This window comes from Gorilla gorilla, chromosome 10, assembly GCF_029281585.2.
Source record: "Gorilla gorilla gorilla isolate KB3781 chromosome 10, NHGRI_mGorGor1-v2.1_pri, whole genome shotgun sequence".
In the NCBI taxonomy this organism is placed as follows: Eukaryota; Metazoa; Chordata; class Mammalia; order Primates; family Hominidae; genus Gorilla; species Gorilla gorilla.
The window spans coordinates 60,539,594-60,552,508 of record NC_073234.2 but is presented as its reverse complement, the minus strand read 5'-3'; the positions used below and the strand labels follow the sequence as shown (position 1 = coordinate 60,552,508).

General features: G+C 33.7%; 1 protein-coding gene and 1 pseudogene across 4 annotated transcripts in view; both read left to right on the top strand.

The window, feature by feature from the left end:
• The window catches only part of CNTN1 (contactin 1), a 381,066-nt gene that overhangs the window by 34,456 nt on the left and 333,695 nt on the right, over window positions 1-12,915 (top strand). The window lies entirely within an intron of this gene.
• Window positions 1-12,915, top strand: part of LOC129526004 (methionine aminopeptidase 1-like) — a 73,686-nt pseudogene that overhangs the window by 33,951 nt on the left and 26,820 nt on the right.

Sequence of the window (12,915 nt, the reverse complement as noted above, 5' to 3'; positions counted from 1 at the left end):
TATTAATAATATCAATAAAAGATGTGAAATTTATTTCAAGTTTTAAAAAACTCTGTTGGAATAGAAATAGAATGTTTGCCTTCAAAATCAGTAGACAAACTAATAAAGGAAAATGAATTAAAATAAGTTAGCCATCACAATTTTTATAATGTATTATATATTTTCTTTAAAATACTTATGTTTAAAATTCTCATGTTTTTTATTAGAATTTAAACACTATAATAATAAAACTAATTATGAAAAATCTAAATAAAATTAAATAAAAAATTCTAATCTGATTTTTAATCTAAAAAGTCTTTTATTAGAATTTAAAAATTCTAATAATAAAATTATTTCTTTAAAATACTTCCTCATGTTCTTTTTTATTATAATAATTAAAAATTTCTAATAATAAAAAAGAACATGAGGAAATATTTTTAAAATGCGTGATACACTAAAATAAATGTGATGATTACACTTCTTCAAGGACAGTGTCGAAAAAGGAAAAACAATACAAAAATCAAAGACTCTAAGATTGGGGCAAAAAAAAATTCCTGATATGTGCTATTTACAAGAGAAAAGTTTAAAAGTTTTTAGTCATTATGTTTAAAATGACATAAAGCTGTAAATAAAATGAGAAGAATGTCAGGCAAATATAATAGCAAATGAAAAGCAGAAATACTCAACAGAATTCAAAGCAAAGAGGATAAATGGAATGTAGAGGATTCGTTTTATGAATGGTAAGAAAATATACATCACAGATTAAAAAAAAAAAGAATGGTCCTGGATGAGCCAGAAAATGTACATGCAAATTTTAAGAACACTATTATAAATACAAGGAGATTCAAATGATAAATAATATAAACATATTGGATTTAAGTGATAGAACTAATAAGATTAACTTATATACTAAACTTGTAACTTATTTAGAAAAAACACTTTCTTTTCAAATTTCCATGTAGCCAAACAAAATCAATCCTATATTAGGCCATAGACAAATTGTTGAAAAATTCTAAAAAGCAAAAACTACACATGCTACACCCTTTATCTATAAAATACATATAGGATATTTATTAAAAATCCTAACATAAAAATATGCACTGAATTTGATAGGCCTTCCCAGATGCAAGTGATTTATTAAGGAAATATACTTAGGACAAATCTGCAGGTAAGGGAAATAGAATAATGCATTTGAGTGGGATGAGAGACTGAAGTCTAGTCTCAGTCACTCCCAATGTAAACACACATCCAAATGACCCTGTAGAGGTGTCCGCCCTCAGGCAGAGCAGCAGTGCTTTTGGACTTTCCTATCACTAAACCATTGGCTGGTGTGTCATGCCCAGAGTAAAGCAGCTCTTCTTAAGCCAGGACAGTTTCCCAGAGAAGAGTGCAGCTATGTGCTCACAGTAGCTGGGAGACATTCATACTGATTAGTAAAAAAGGATTCCGGGTTGAGGACTGACATCAACAACAGCCATGCTTTCAATTAACATTAATTTTAGCAGCTAGAAGGAGAAAACATAATGAAAGTAGTATAAGTAAGAAAAGGCTTTGTGTTTTTCATGAAACAGGAAGTCCAGAGGCAGGCAGTTTAGATCTGTGCATTAACTCCAGGACATTCTTAAGTATCTCTGCTTTTTCTCCCCGCCCGTCCCGCTCCATAGTATCCTAAGTGTGTGGTTTCATTCTCATGTTGAAGATGACTGCTAAGCCTTTGGGCAAGTGACCATATCCAGGCAGGAACAAGGGGAAGGGTAGAGGACCTAAAAAAGGGCAACTAGTACTAAGCTCTGTAAGACTTCTTCTAGAGCTCTCCTGGAAGTCTACCTAGCGACCTCTGTTAATATCTCATTGGGTAGAACTAGACCCTAGTTGTAAGGACTTGGCAAAAATGTTGGCTATCCACATTCTATAGGAAAGGAAGGCAGATGAGAAGTGGGATTTGGAATGGCTCTAAACACCAACAATGTTTACCAAATCAACCCATTTTACATTTGAGATAAATGACTCTCTTAATTAACTCTTAGGAAAATAGTCACTTTTACAATTTTATCATGCTTAGAAAATAACAGAGATTAAAAAGTACATATAAAATGATGCACAAGCTTCCTCCTCCTCCTCTTCCCGGGTGAGTGCTCCCCCAGTAGGCAGGCAGCATGGTGGCCAAGGAGACAGGTGGCTGGAGTCCCCAGGTCAATCTCTATTGTCCTACCTGCATCAACTGGGCATCCAAGGCTTGCAATTCTGCTCACAGACTATTTCAAAGAAAATTGAGCTGCTCACAAATTATTACATAAGAAAGCAAAAGATGAAAAGGAAAAGCAAGAAGTGTCTTTCTGGACTATAGAAGGTGATATTAACACTGACTCGTGGGCCAGTGTTAATATCCATACACTGGTAAACTTAGGCCACATTATCCACTGATGACAACAAGACCGGTGCCAAGTTATAGTCAAAGATGATTTTACTGATCATTCTTGGGAATGTCTGAATCTGAACAGGCTCTTAAAGATACTTCTTAAGTTAAATTTTTCTGATCTGAAGATAAAAAGGGATGTGACTTGTATCTAAGCTGCTAGAGAAGTGTTGAATATTGCTGCTGGGATGGTTAAGCCAGGTGTAACTACTGACGGAACAGACCATGCTGTACACTTAGAATGCACTGCAAGAAATTGTTATCCTTCTCCTCTGAATTATTATACTTTCCCACAGAATTCCAGACAGTCCTTGGAAGAAGGTGATGTTAATGTCGACATCACTCTTTATTGCATTGATTATCATGGGGACATGATTGAGACATGTTTTATTGGCAGTGTGGATGAGGATGCACGGAAATTTGTTCAGACCACGTATGAGTGCCTCATGCAAGCTATCAATGCAGTGAAACCTGATGTTTGATACAAAGAATTGGGAAACATATTTCAGAAGCCTGCCCAAGCAAATGAATTTTCGGTTGTTTGAAGCTATTGCGAACATGGAGTCCACAAACTTTTTCATACAGCTTCCAATGCACTCCATTGTGCCTAAAATAAAGCAGTTGGTGTGATACAGTCAAGCCATGTATTTACAGTTGAGCCAATGATTTGTGAAGGTGGATGGCAGGATGAATCCTAGCCAGAAGGTTGGACTGCAGTGAGGAGACAGTGAAAGCCGTCCGCTCGGTTCCACTACTCCTTGCTGGTCACAGACACTGGCTGTGAAATGCTAACCTGGCAACTTGATAGTGAATAGCCTCACTACATATCCCAACTTTAATTTCTTCCAAAATAGCACATCTCAATAGTACCTTCTTACTGTACTGTGCATTTTTGGGGGAGTAGAGAAAGGAAGGGGACATTTTTTATCATTTGTTTTCTTTTGACCAAAGGTAAGAAAGGACTATAGCAATTTCATTGTGTCCTCAAGAACTTGTTTTGAGTCTAAAAAAGCTGAGAAGAATAAAGGAAACATTGCTCAACTCCTTTCAGTGCTGTCCCCTCCCTCTAAATCTTCCTACACACCCATTTTCTCATTATCAGGCTTTTTAAAGTTTAGATTATGGCAAAAGTAGCCATGCTCCCAGTGGTGGCTGACTGTTGCAGGGCATGAGAATTTTGTAGTACACTGCTATGCCAAACCGCTAGTTGGTCAGAAATGGGAGGGTCAAAGCCCCTTTTCTTCTCTTCTTTATTTTATTTCAAGGGCATACCTTGGAGATTCTCAGAGAAGGGTGGAGGGTGCACTGTGGAGGATGATGGGAAAGAGTTCTAAAGTGTCTCCAGCTGTGAGCACAGTGAGTCAAGTGTGCTGTTAGATTCTGTTTAGTAAACCTGATGGTGACTGTAGCAGGGATGTAACTGTCCATGGTATCCTGAAAACACACCTCACCTTTACATAATTGAGAACCTCATTAGAAATGACCTCAGTTGCCCAATATCTATGTTCCGTTTGACAGTTGTCCAAATAGGAATGTATCCAATGACTACATATCAGATCCTAAAGTCATTGTCATTATTAGAGTGGACTTAATTAATGGGTATTTGCTAACTTTCATGTAATATAATTTCATACCACTGACATGTTATATAATAGTTGTAAGAGAATATCTTTTCCAGAGTGTCTGAGGCCTTATTGTTTTAAAATAGTTATAATAACATTTCCATTGCTTTTATTATTTTATTGATTTAGTAAAGTGACTATATCTGGTTTCAATTTGGGGGAGTATGTGTGTGAAGTTTTTATCAATCTGTAATATTTGTGATGGAATGCCTTGCAATGTAAACGTTAATATAACGTGTAAAATGAGATGTAAAAGTTTAAATGACTATCAAAAAAGATATTATGCAATGGGCATAGTAAAGCCTGAAAATAAGTAAACTAACAATTAAACAAACTAAGCATTAGAAAAAAAGAGTAAGAATATATACTTGAGGAGAGTAAAGAAGAAAAAAGTCACCAAAAACAAGTTTAAATTTAAAAATTGGGATAAAAAGGGGAAATGCCATTTTTAATTTAATATTTGTTCTTTGACAAGGTCATTAAAATAGACCAATCCTTGGCAAGACATATAGGAAAACAAAGGAGAAAAGAAATGTATAATGTTAGAAATGATGGTGGGAGGGATATAACAACATATTTTGGGTGTTTTTTCCCTTAACAATAAAGCAAATACTATGACAATTCTATATTTTTTAAAAAGGCCAAACAGGAGTGAATTACAAACTTTTTAGTAAACCATAAATGACTAAAATTGATTTGACAGATAATAGAAAACCATGGGGAAAATGGATAAAGCAACCATTAATTTTCAAAACACCATTGGTCAAATTGAAATGGAAACAACAGTCCGAGCAAAAAATCCTCAGCACAATTTAAAAATATAAATTTCAAAAGTTTTTTAAAATGTACATATTCTTTAGATATTTTGCTCGCAGGGATTTTTATTGGGGAAAGAATGAAAAGATATACATAAAGATTGATGTGACCAAGTATGCAATATACCATAGTTTATTAGCACTACTTATTATAGAAAGTATTGATAATAATTTCAGTATTCAACTGCAGAAAATTCAACTTCAGAAAATTAATATATTCCATACAGTGGAATATATTATTTAGGTTGAACTGTATCAAATTGCCACTATTGACCATTTCTAATCAACAAAAACAGTGAATTCAAACCTAATAAATACACACAAATACATATTTAAATATCCCAGTAATTTATCTGTGGTTCTCTCTGACTGGGGCTCTTTTGGGTGATTTAAACAGTCTAATTAGATTCTAATACAGGAACAAAATAAGCACATAACATGCATGTATTACTTTATAATCTTTCACTAAATTATGAACTCTTGGGGAACAGGCATTTGGTTTTGGTAATCATTACATTCTTGGTGCAGAACGAAATCTGAAAATATTTGTTGAATCAATGACTGAAAAAATATTTGCACTATAAAATAGGAAATGTTAAATTGCAAATGAGAAAAGCTAGATAAATTGCTCATTAAACCATTTGCCTCACCATATGGAAGGGTCAAAGCAATTTTAAGCCTATAGTGCTTAATTTAGGCAGTAATTTTTCTGCAAAGTATTCAGTATGTATAGTATCTGATAATGTTATGTCTACTTTCTAGCTATCTTTGAAAACATCTTATTAAATTTCATAAATTTAACATGTGGAGAACTAAGGAAAATTCCAATGATAAATGGGGACATTCAACATTAAGAGAACATTCCCGCATAAAAGTTTGGAACAGAACTGCAGCATAATATTTTAATTTATCATAATGATTTATGAAATTACATCAAATACATTTTACTGTCTCATTATCCAAAATCCTCAAATTTCAAAAATGAAATATTTGAAGATGTCAAATAATTATGTAGACCATGCTGACAGTCTGCCAGGAAACCTTCATTGCAGAATTGCAGTTGAGTTGTTTTCTCCTCTAGTGCATAGAGGGGCATGAGAAACCACTAACTGTGATGGTCTTTAATGTCATGCAAAAGAACATTGAAATCCATATTTGCTCAGAAATCCTATTAGTGTCTCTATTGAGGAAACCTCAAAGAAAAGCACTGAAGTGTTAATGATTTGCCTACAGAATTTTTTGTCCAAATGTTTGGATAAGCTGAGAGGAATTAATTCTATAAAAATCCTTTCTTTCAAATTATTTCACTAATATAAAACTCCCTAATCCAGTAGCATTCTTTGACATTTTTCTTAATATCAAAATGCTAATTTTGCCTACATAATATTAATAAATGAAGCAGGCATTTTTTATTACTCTCTCCCCGTACTCATAGGGTTGGTGTATATTTTAATTAGCTGCAAAAGTTACAACTGCCTTGTTATTTTTACTAGAAAATTTATTCTTGTAGTCACCTAATGGATATGATAATCAGTACGAAGCCTAGAAGCTTCTGCATTCTGTTTATAAAAGAGACACAGTTCCTGGGTATGAATTTGGGCTCTGAGTGGAGACAGGTAAACCAGGAGAGAATATTTATAAACACAGTAAGTAGATGTATTTGGTTATAATATTTTGTTGGCTGATGTTACACTTGATTTGCAGTTTTCAAAATACAAAATACAGTGCCCTTAAAATACAATGTTGCCTCCTAACGAAAAGCTTATAAACCCGAATAAGGCTATATTTTTTTTGCTTATTTTTTTTTTGGTCACAAACAAATAGCTTAAAAATGATGGCTGAAATACGCATTCTAGATGTGGAATCCTTATGTTAAAAGTCAGATTTTTTTTCATAAATTAAAATATATTCAGTGGCAAAATTTGACAGCACAATGTGGGGTTCATATTTTTACTATCAAGCTATTATTCTCAAAAGTGTTCAGGTAAGGAGGTCTTCCTGCCCTCCCCCTTCCCCTGCCAGAGGAAGAGGTACAAGAGATTTTTGGCATCATGAGATAAAGAAAGGCAGCAGGGTTAAAAAGCAACTAAAGGACTTGATTGTGAGGAATTCTTTATTCCCAGTAGTGTTTGTTCAACGTTGAGCTAGGAAGGGATTGCAGAATATTTCCAATTTGATAAAAAAAAGTATATAATACATTCTAAATATTTTATATTTAAAAAGAATAAATATTCTTTCTTGTCTTTTTACATTTATCTCTACTGCCACACAGCTCCATTTAATGGAATTTAGAAAGTTTGTCTCTGAAAGAGTACAGTCTTCAATTGATCCTCACGTTTGTCAAGAACACTGATGCTTGATTTGATTGCAGCTCCAGCAGTTAAAGGAGTGTTCATTTCATGATCAAGTAGCCTGAAAACACTTCTTTAAAATGAATGTTTCTTTTATATTTGGTGATTCACTGCTCACCAGGGTCTCTGTTCCTGGGTTTTCCCTGCAACTCTCCTTCTGACATTTCCATTAAACTGTAAAAAATAAGTGTTGACTGATTAACATCTTAAGAGCTCTGTAAAAAGCCATATTCATGAATCAAAGTCAGTGTGCCCCACTGGTAATTAACTTGACAAAATTCAGCTTTCCAAGCTAATCATCCTCTGGCTGCTTTATGTAATTGCTGTCAATTCAGATCTACAAAACAATTGGAGTCCACTAAAAGGCAGAGAGAGCATAAGAATTAATGATTAGGCCAAGTTCTCTAGCTGAGAACATATTCGGATTAAAATGCTGGAGTATAATGAGGAAACAGAAACATTCAAAATGTTGACTTGAGGCTTCCACATTTATAATTGTATGAAAACAGCCTATTTAAGATCAAACTAATGGTAAGGGTTAAGTGGTGAGATTCAATGTAATAAATCTCCTAGGGTTTACCACATAAAAGTTACTGAGCAAGACCCTGAAAAGGCAGTAGACCTTTAGGGCACAGCAGGGCATCGTGGATGAAGAGCACTGCTTCTGCACTGAGACATTTAAATACTGGCCTTTGGCTAGTTGTGTGATTTGGGACAAACTGCTCAGCTTCATTCAGCCCACATTTTCTCATTAGGAAAATAGAAAAAAATGATTTTACTTAGCTTATACGTTTAAGGATTAATGCAAATAATGACTTAATCTGTTACCTGGAATTTCATAGATGACAAATAACTATCACATATTCTATTATCATTACAATTTATCACTAAGGGAAAAGTCAAGTATGCAAATTAATATAACATAATAAGCATGCTAAGAAAAATACAGATGAAATTGCCCATTGTATTTACAAATGGAGAACCAACATCTGGGTCAGGAAACCTTGAAGGAAGAGAAATTGATTTTGGAGGTGTTTTTTCACAAGAAGTATAATTTATCAACTAAGTTGAGAAGATTTATTTCAGTAAAGTTAGAGCAAAGTCATTCATCAGGAAAAGCATGATGTGCAACAGAGGAACAGTAAAACAATCATTTTACTAGGCATACGATTTTATGATAGCGTAAAAGAAGATTATACTGCAAAGAAGGGTTGGATAACTATTGTGGGTTGACTATTTAAATCATCATTGTTGAATGTTTCAAAGGATATTTTGTTCATTCCTTAAAGACCAGAATATTTCAATACCAAAGAGTTCCACAAAACCAAAACAGGCTTTCTCTCCCCATAAACTCTCAGTAGACATATATTCAATAATTAAAGCTATGTATACTTTCTTAGATTAAAATGACTAGCTTTTATGGAAGTCAGTTTAGTACTCTTATTTAGAAGTGACAAGAAACTTCAAACAATGTAAGAAGATTCCTCAAAATACACATTTGGTACATACAAAGAAAGAAACGTAACTAGAATATTTTAAATATTATTAAAAGCCTATATTTGTTTGGCTAAGGCAATGGGCATCGTTCCCACGGAAAAATCACCTATAGAGTTTATCAAATTAAACATCTCTTGGGCTGAGTCTTAAAAATTCTTATTTCATTTGTTTAGAGTGAAGCTCAAAGCATCAGTAATTTTCAAAGATATAAGGGAATCCTAACTGTGAGAAAGGAGACCAAAGATACTTCCTCTTTCTCTCCTCTGAAATCATGTAAACAAGAATAACAAGAAAAATGTAAACCATGTTTTTGACAAAAATAGGGATATCTATAATCTTGAATCACAATTTAAGATGAAGAGCTGTCAAATGCAATAAATATCAAATCAGGGTGCAGGAAGATACTGACAGAGGGCATATGCAGTTCATATCTCAGACACAGCCAGCCAAATGCAAACATTTTCCAGAGCATTGGGGGATGCTAAAGAGGAAAACCTACAGTCCTCGGTTTGAGTCAATAGAAACAACATGTTTGAGCTGGCTGTAGAAACTCTCCTGTCCGCCATTTGTTACTAAAGAGAGGCGGGGGAGGTAGGTCTCATTGAGGAAATCACATTGCTTGCCATCTTTGCTGGAAGAGACATGTGGAATAAGCAGAGGAGAAAACATCTATTGTGATTACCCTGCAGCTGTCTCAGAAAGATGGGGCAAGACATGCTGGCCTCATATAAACATCCAATCCCCAGGGTAAGCTGAAGGAAACGGCAGCACTCTGTGAGCCCGGGCCACTTTCTCTTAAATAGACCACTATTCAGACACACACAGACACACATACAGAATCAAGCAATCAAACATGAGCACTTGGAAGTGTAAAAGGTATATAAATTATAATGAAGATCTGGCAGTCATTAATACATAGGCACAAGTAAAATGGACAGAAATGTAGTAATACAATATTCTAATTTATGTAGGATATTCTAATTTATCTCTCAGACCACGGCAAACAAATAGACCCAAAGTAATGCATAGATCTTAATAAGATAATTATAAGATATGGTTTAAAAAGCTCTTGCAATATTCACATGAGAAAAAAATAATAGATTAGAAAGAAATCGCTAACATATTTCCCAAAGGAAAAGAATTAGCTTCACTGATCACAGTGAAATAAGTGGCTCTCACAAGTGGCTTTTGGGTTAAAGATGAAGTTCAGAGCAAAAGAGCAGATTACTTGGAAAGTAAATATAATAAAGCATTATATATGAAGACCTGTGGTATACAATTTAGTCACAGTAACTAGAGACAAGTTCCTAGCCACAAACACTTGCATTGATAAAGAATGAAAATAAATAATTTCGGTAACTAACTCACACATAATAAAATAAGTTAAACAAATGAAAATATTTAATAATTTAAAGCAGAAAAGTAATGTCTTAGAGAACAGACAAAACAGAGTTAAATCAACCCAATAACTGGGTCTTAAACAAACAAACAAACAAAGGAAAAACAATGGCTAACCTAATCAGGACGCTGATGGTGAAAGCACAAATACATTAAGAACTGGAAATGGGAAAATATCTCAAAGGCAGAAGACATTAAAAGAATTGCATAAGGTTAGTTTTTTCAACATTATAAAAATAAATGTTAAATCCTACACGAAATCAGTATTTTTCTAGGAAAATAGAAATGAGTGAAACTGATCCTTGAGAACACAGACCAATTGCTAAAGAAAAAAATTCAAAAACTTTATCATGGAGATATTCCCCCTTCCAAATCAGTATAAATCCAGATTGATTGGTGGATTTTATATATAAATTTTTTATCTTCAAATAGTTTGAAGCACTACAAGAAACAGATGCTTGTAGCACTTCAAGCTATTTGAAAAGATAGGAAAATCAATATTTACACTAGTATTAGTCAGGGTTCTCTAGAGGGACAGAACTAATAGGATATATATGTGTGTGTGTATATATATATATACACATATACATGGGAGTGTGTGTGTGTGTGTGTGTGTATATATATATATATACATATATGAGTTTATTAAGTATTAATTTACATGATAGCAAGGTCCCACAATAGGCTGTCTGCAAGCTGAGGAGCAAGGAGAGCCAGTCTGAGTCCCAAAACTGAAGAACCTGGAGTCCGATGTTCAAGGGCAGGAAGCATTCAGCATGGGAGAAAGACGCAGGCTGGGAGGCTAGGCCAATCTCTCCTTTCACTTTTTTCTGCCTGCTTTATATTCGCTGGCAGCTGAGTAGATTGCACCCACCAGATTAAGGGTGGGTTTGCCTTCCCCCGTCCACTGACTCAAATGTTAATCTACTTTGGCAGCACCCTCACAGGCACACCCAGGATTAATACTTTGTATCTTTCAATCCAATCAAGTTGACAGTCAGTATTAACCATCACACAATTATATTTTCTAATTTAGCATTACATTACTACCAAAATCTGACAAATTAAAAAGATATATAGACAATAGAACTTGAAACAAAGATCAAAATAAAAGACTAGCAACTAGAATGAAACATCACAAATAAAGAGTAATATACCACCACTAAGTGTGGCTTACTCTAGGAACTCAAATATGGTTCTGGATTGAGGCATCATATTAAGAGATCATAAGAGAAAAATCAAATATTTAAATACACAGAGACTGAAATTATTTGCATAATTCAGCATATATTCTGTATTTTTAGAAACTTTTAATAAGATAGTAATAGGCTTGTGTATTCTTAATAAATAATCTGTAAATCCCAAAGTGATTGTGAAGAACAAGTGAAGGGGAACTGCTGTATCACATACCAAATTTAGCATAATTTCATATAAATATGATATTTGTTCAGAGTGTACAATGTTGAACAAAACACAGAGCTCAGAAACTTATATTGATGTCATTATATGGATACACCAACTAGTGCGGGAAAAGAAAACTATTCCACAAATGGCACTGAGAAAATTGCTGTTTTATTTTGGGAGATGGGGCAGAAATTTTTACTTCATACTAATAAAATCAAGTCCATTAGAATTTTGAAGGGTAAAAAAAATTTAATATTTAGAAAAACAATTTATGAAAATATGTGGATGACTTTTGTGTTGTGAAGCATTTCTTAAATAAATTACAGAAAGCAAAAGGGAAAGATTAAAAATGTAAAGCTTCATTTTGACAAACGACATCATTAAATACAGTTTGAAGTCAAGCCATAAACTAGCAAAAGTAATATACAAGACCTACAATTGAAAAGGAACCACAAACAAGATATAAAAATTTTATAACTCAATAACTGAGAGATAAATGACCCGTTAATAAAGGGTCAAATATTGTGAACAGGCATATCAGAGAAGAGAAAATCTCAATAGTCAATAAATACATGAAATGAGGCTCCATGGCACTAACAGTCAAAGAAATGCAAACTAAAACTACAGAGATTTAATGTTTTGTGTCTACCAAATTTGCAAAAGTTAAAAAGCATAGCAGTGGACAGTTGTACCTGTAGTCGATGGGATTTTGAACTAGTAAAAGCACTCTGGAGCTCAATCTGGCAATATTTAGTACCATAGAAGATTCATAGGTTCATAGAAGATTCATAGATTCAACCTAGCAACTTCACTTCTAAAAATATATGCTGGAGAAGAACAGTGGTTCTTAACCTTGGGTGCACATGACAGTCATACCAGTACCCAGGCTGCACTACAAACCAGTTAAATCAGAAATACCAGAGACATTTTTCTGGCATCAGTATGTTATAAAGCTCCTCAGGGGATTCTAGTGTGCAGTGGAGCTTAAGAACCCATGTAGGAGACTCTCTCACAAATACCTAAGAAAAATGAGAAGAAATCTATGAGCATATTAATTTTAATCTTGTTTGTAATAATGTAAAACTGCATTTCAAATGAGTAAAAAACTTGGATAGTCAATAAGGATAAATCTCAAAATCTCAGCATTTAGTTTAAAAAGCTAGTTGCAGAATGAAACATATTGTACCATTTATATAAGATTTGAAGGCATGCAAAACAATCCTCTAAAATGTTCTTGATCACATAATGTGCAGCGTTTTGAAATGTGTAAGAATGATTAAAAAACAATTTCAGGATATTTCTAGACCTCAGGCATAAGGATGTCAGATTTAGCAAATAAAAATACATTCAAATTGTATATCATATGAGACATACTTATACTAAATATTTATTCATTGTTTATCTGAAATTCAAACTTAACAGGGAGTCTTGCA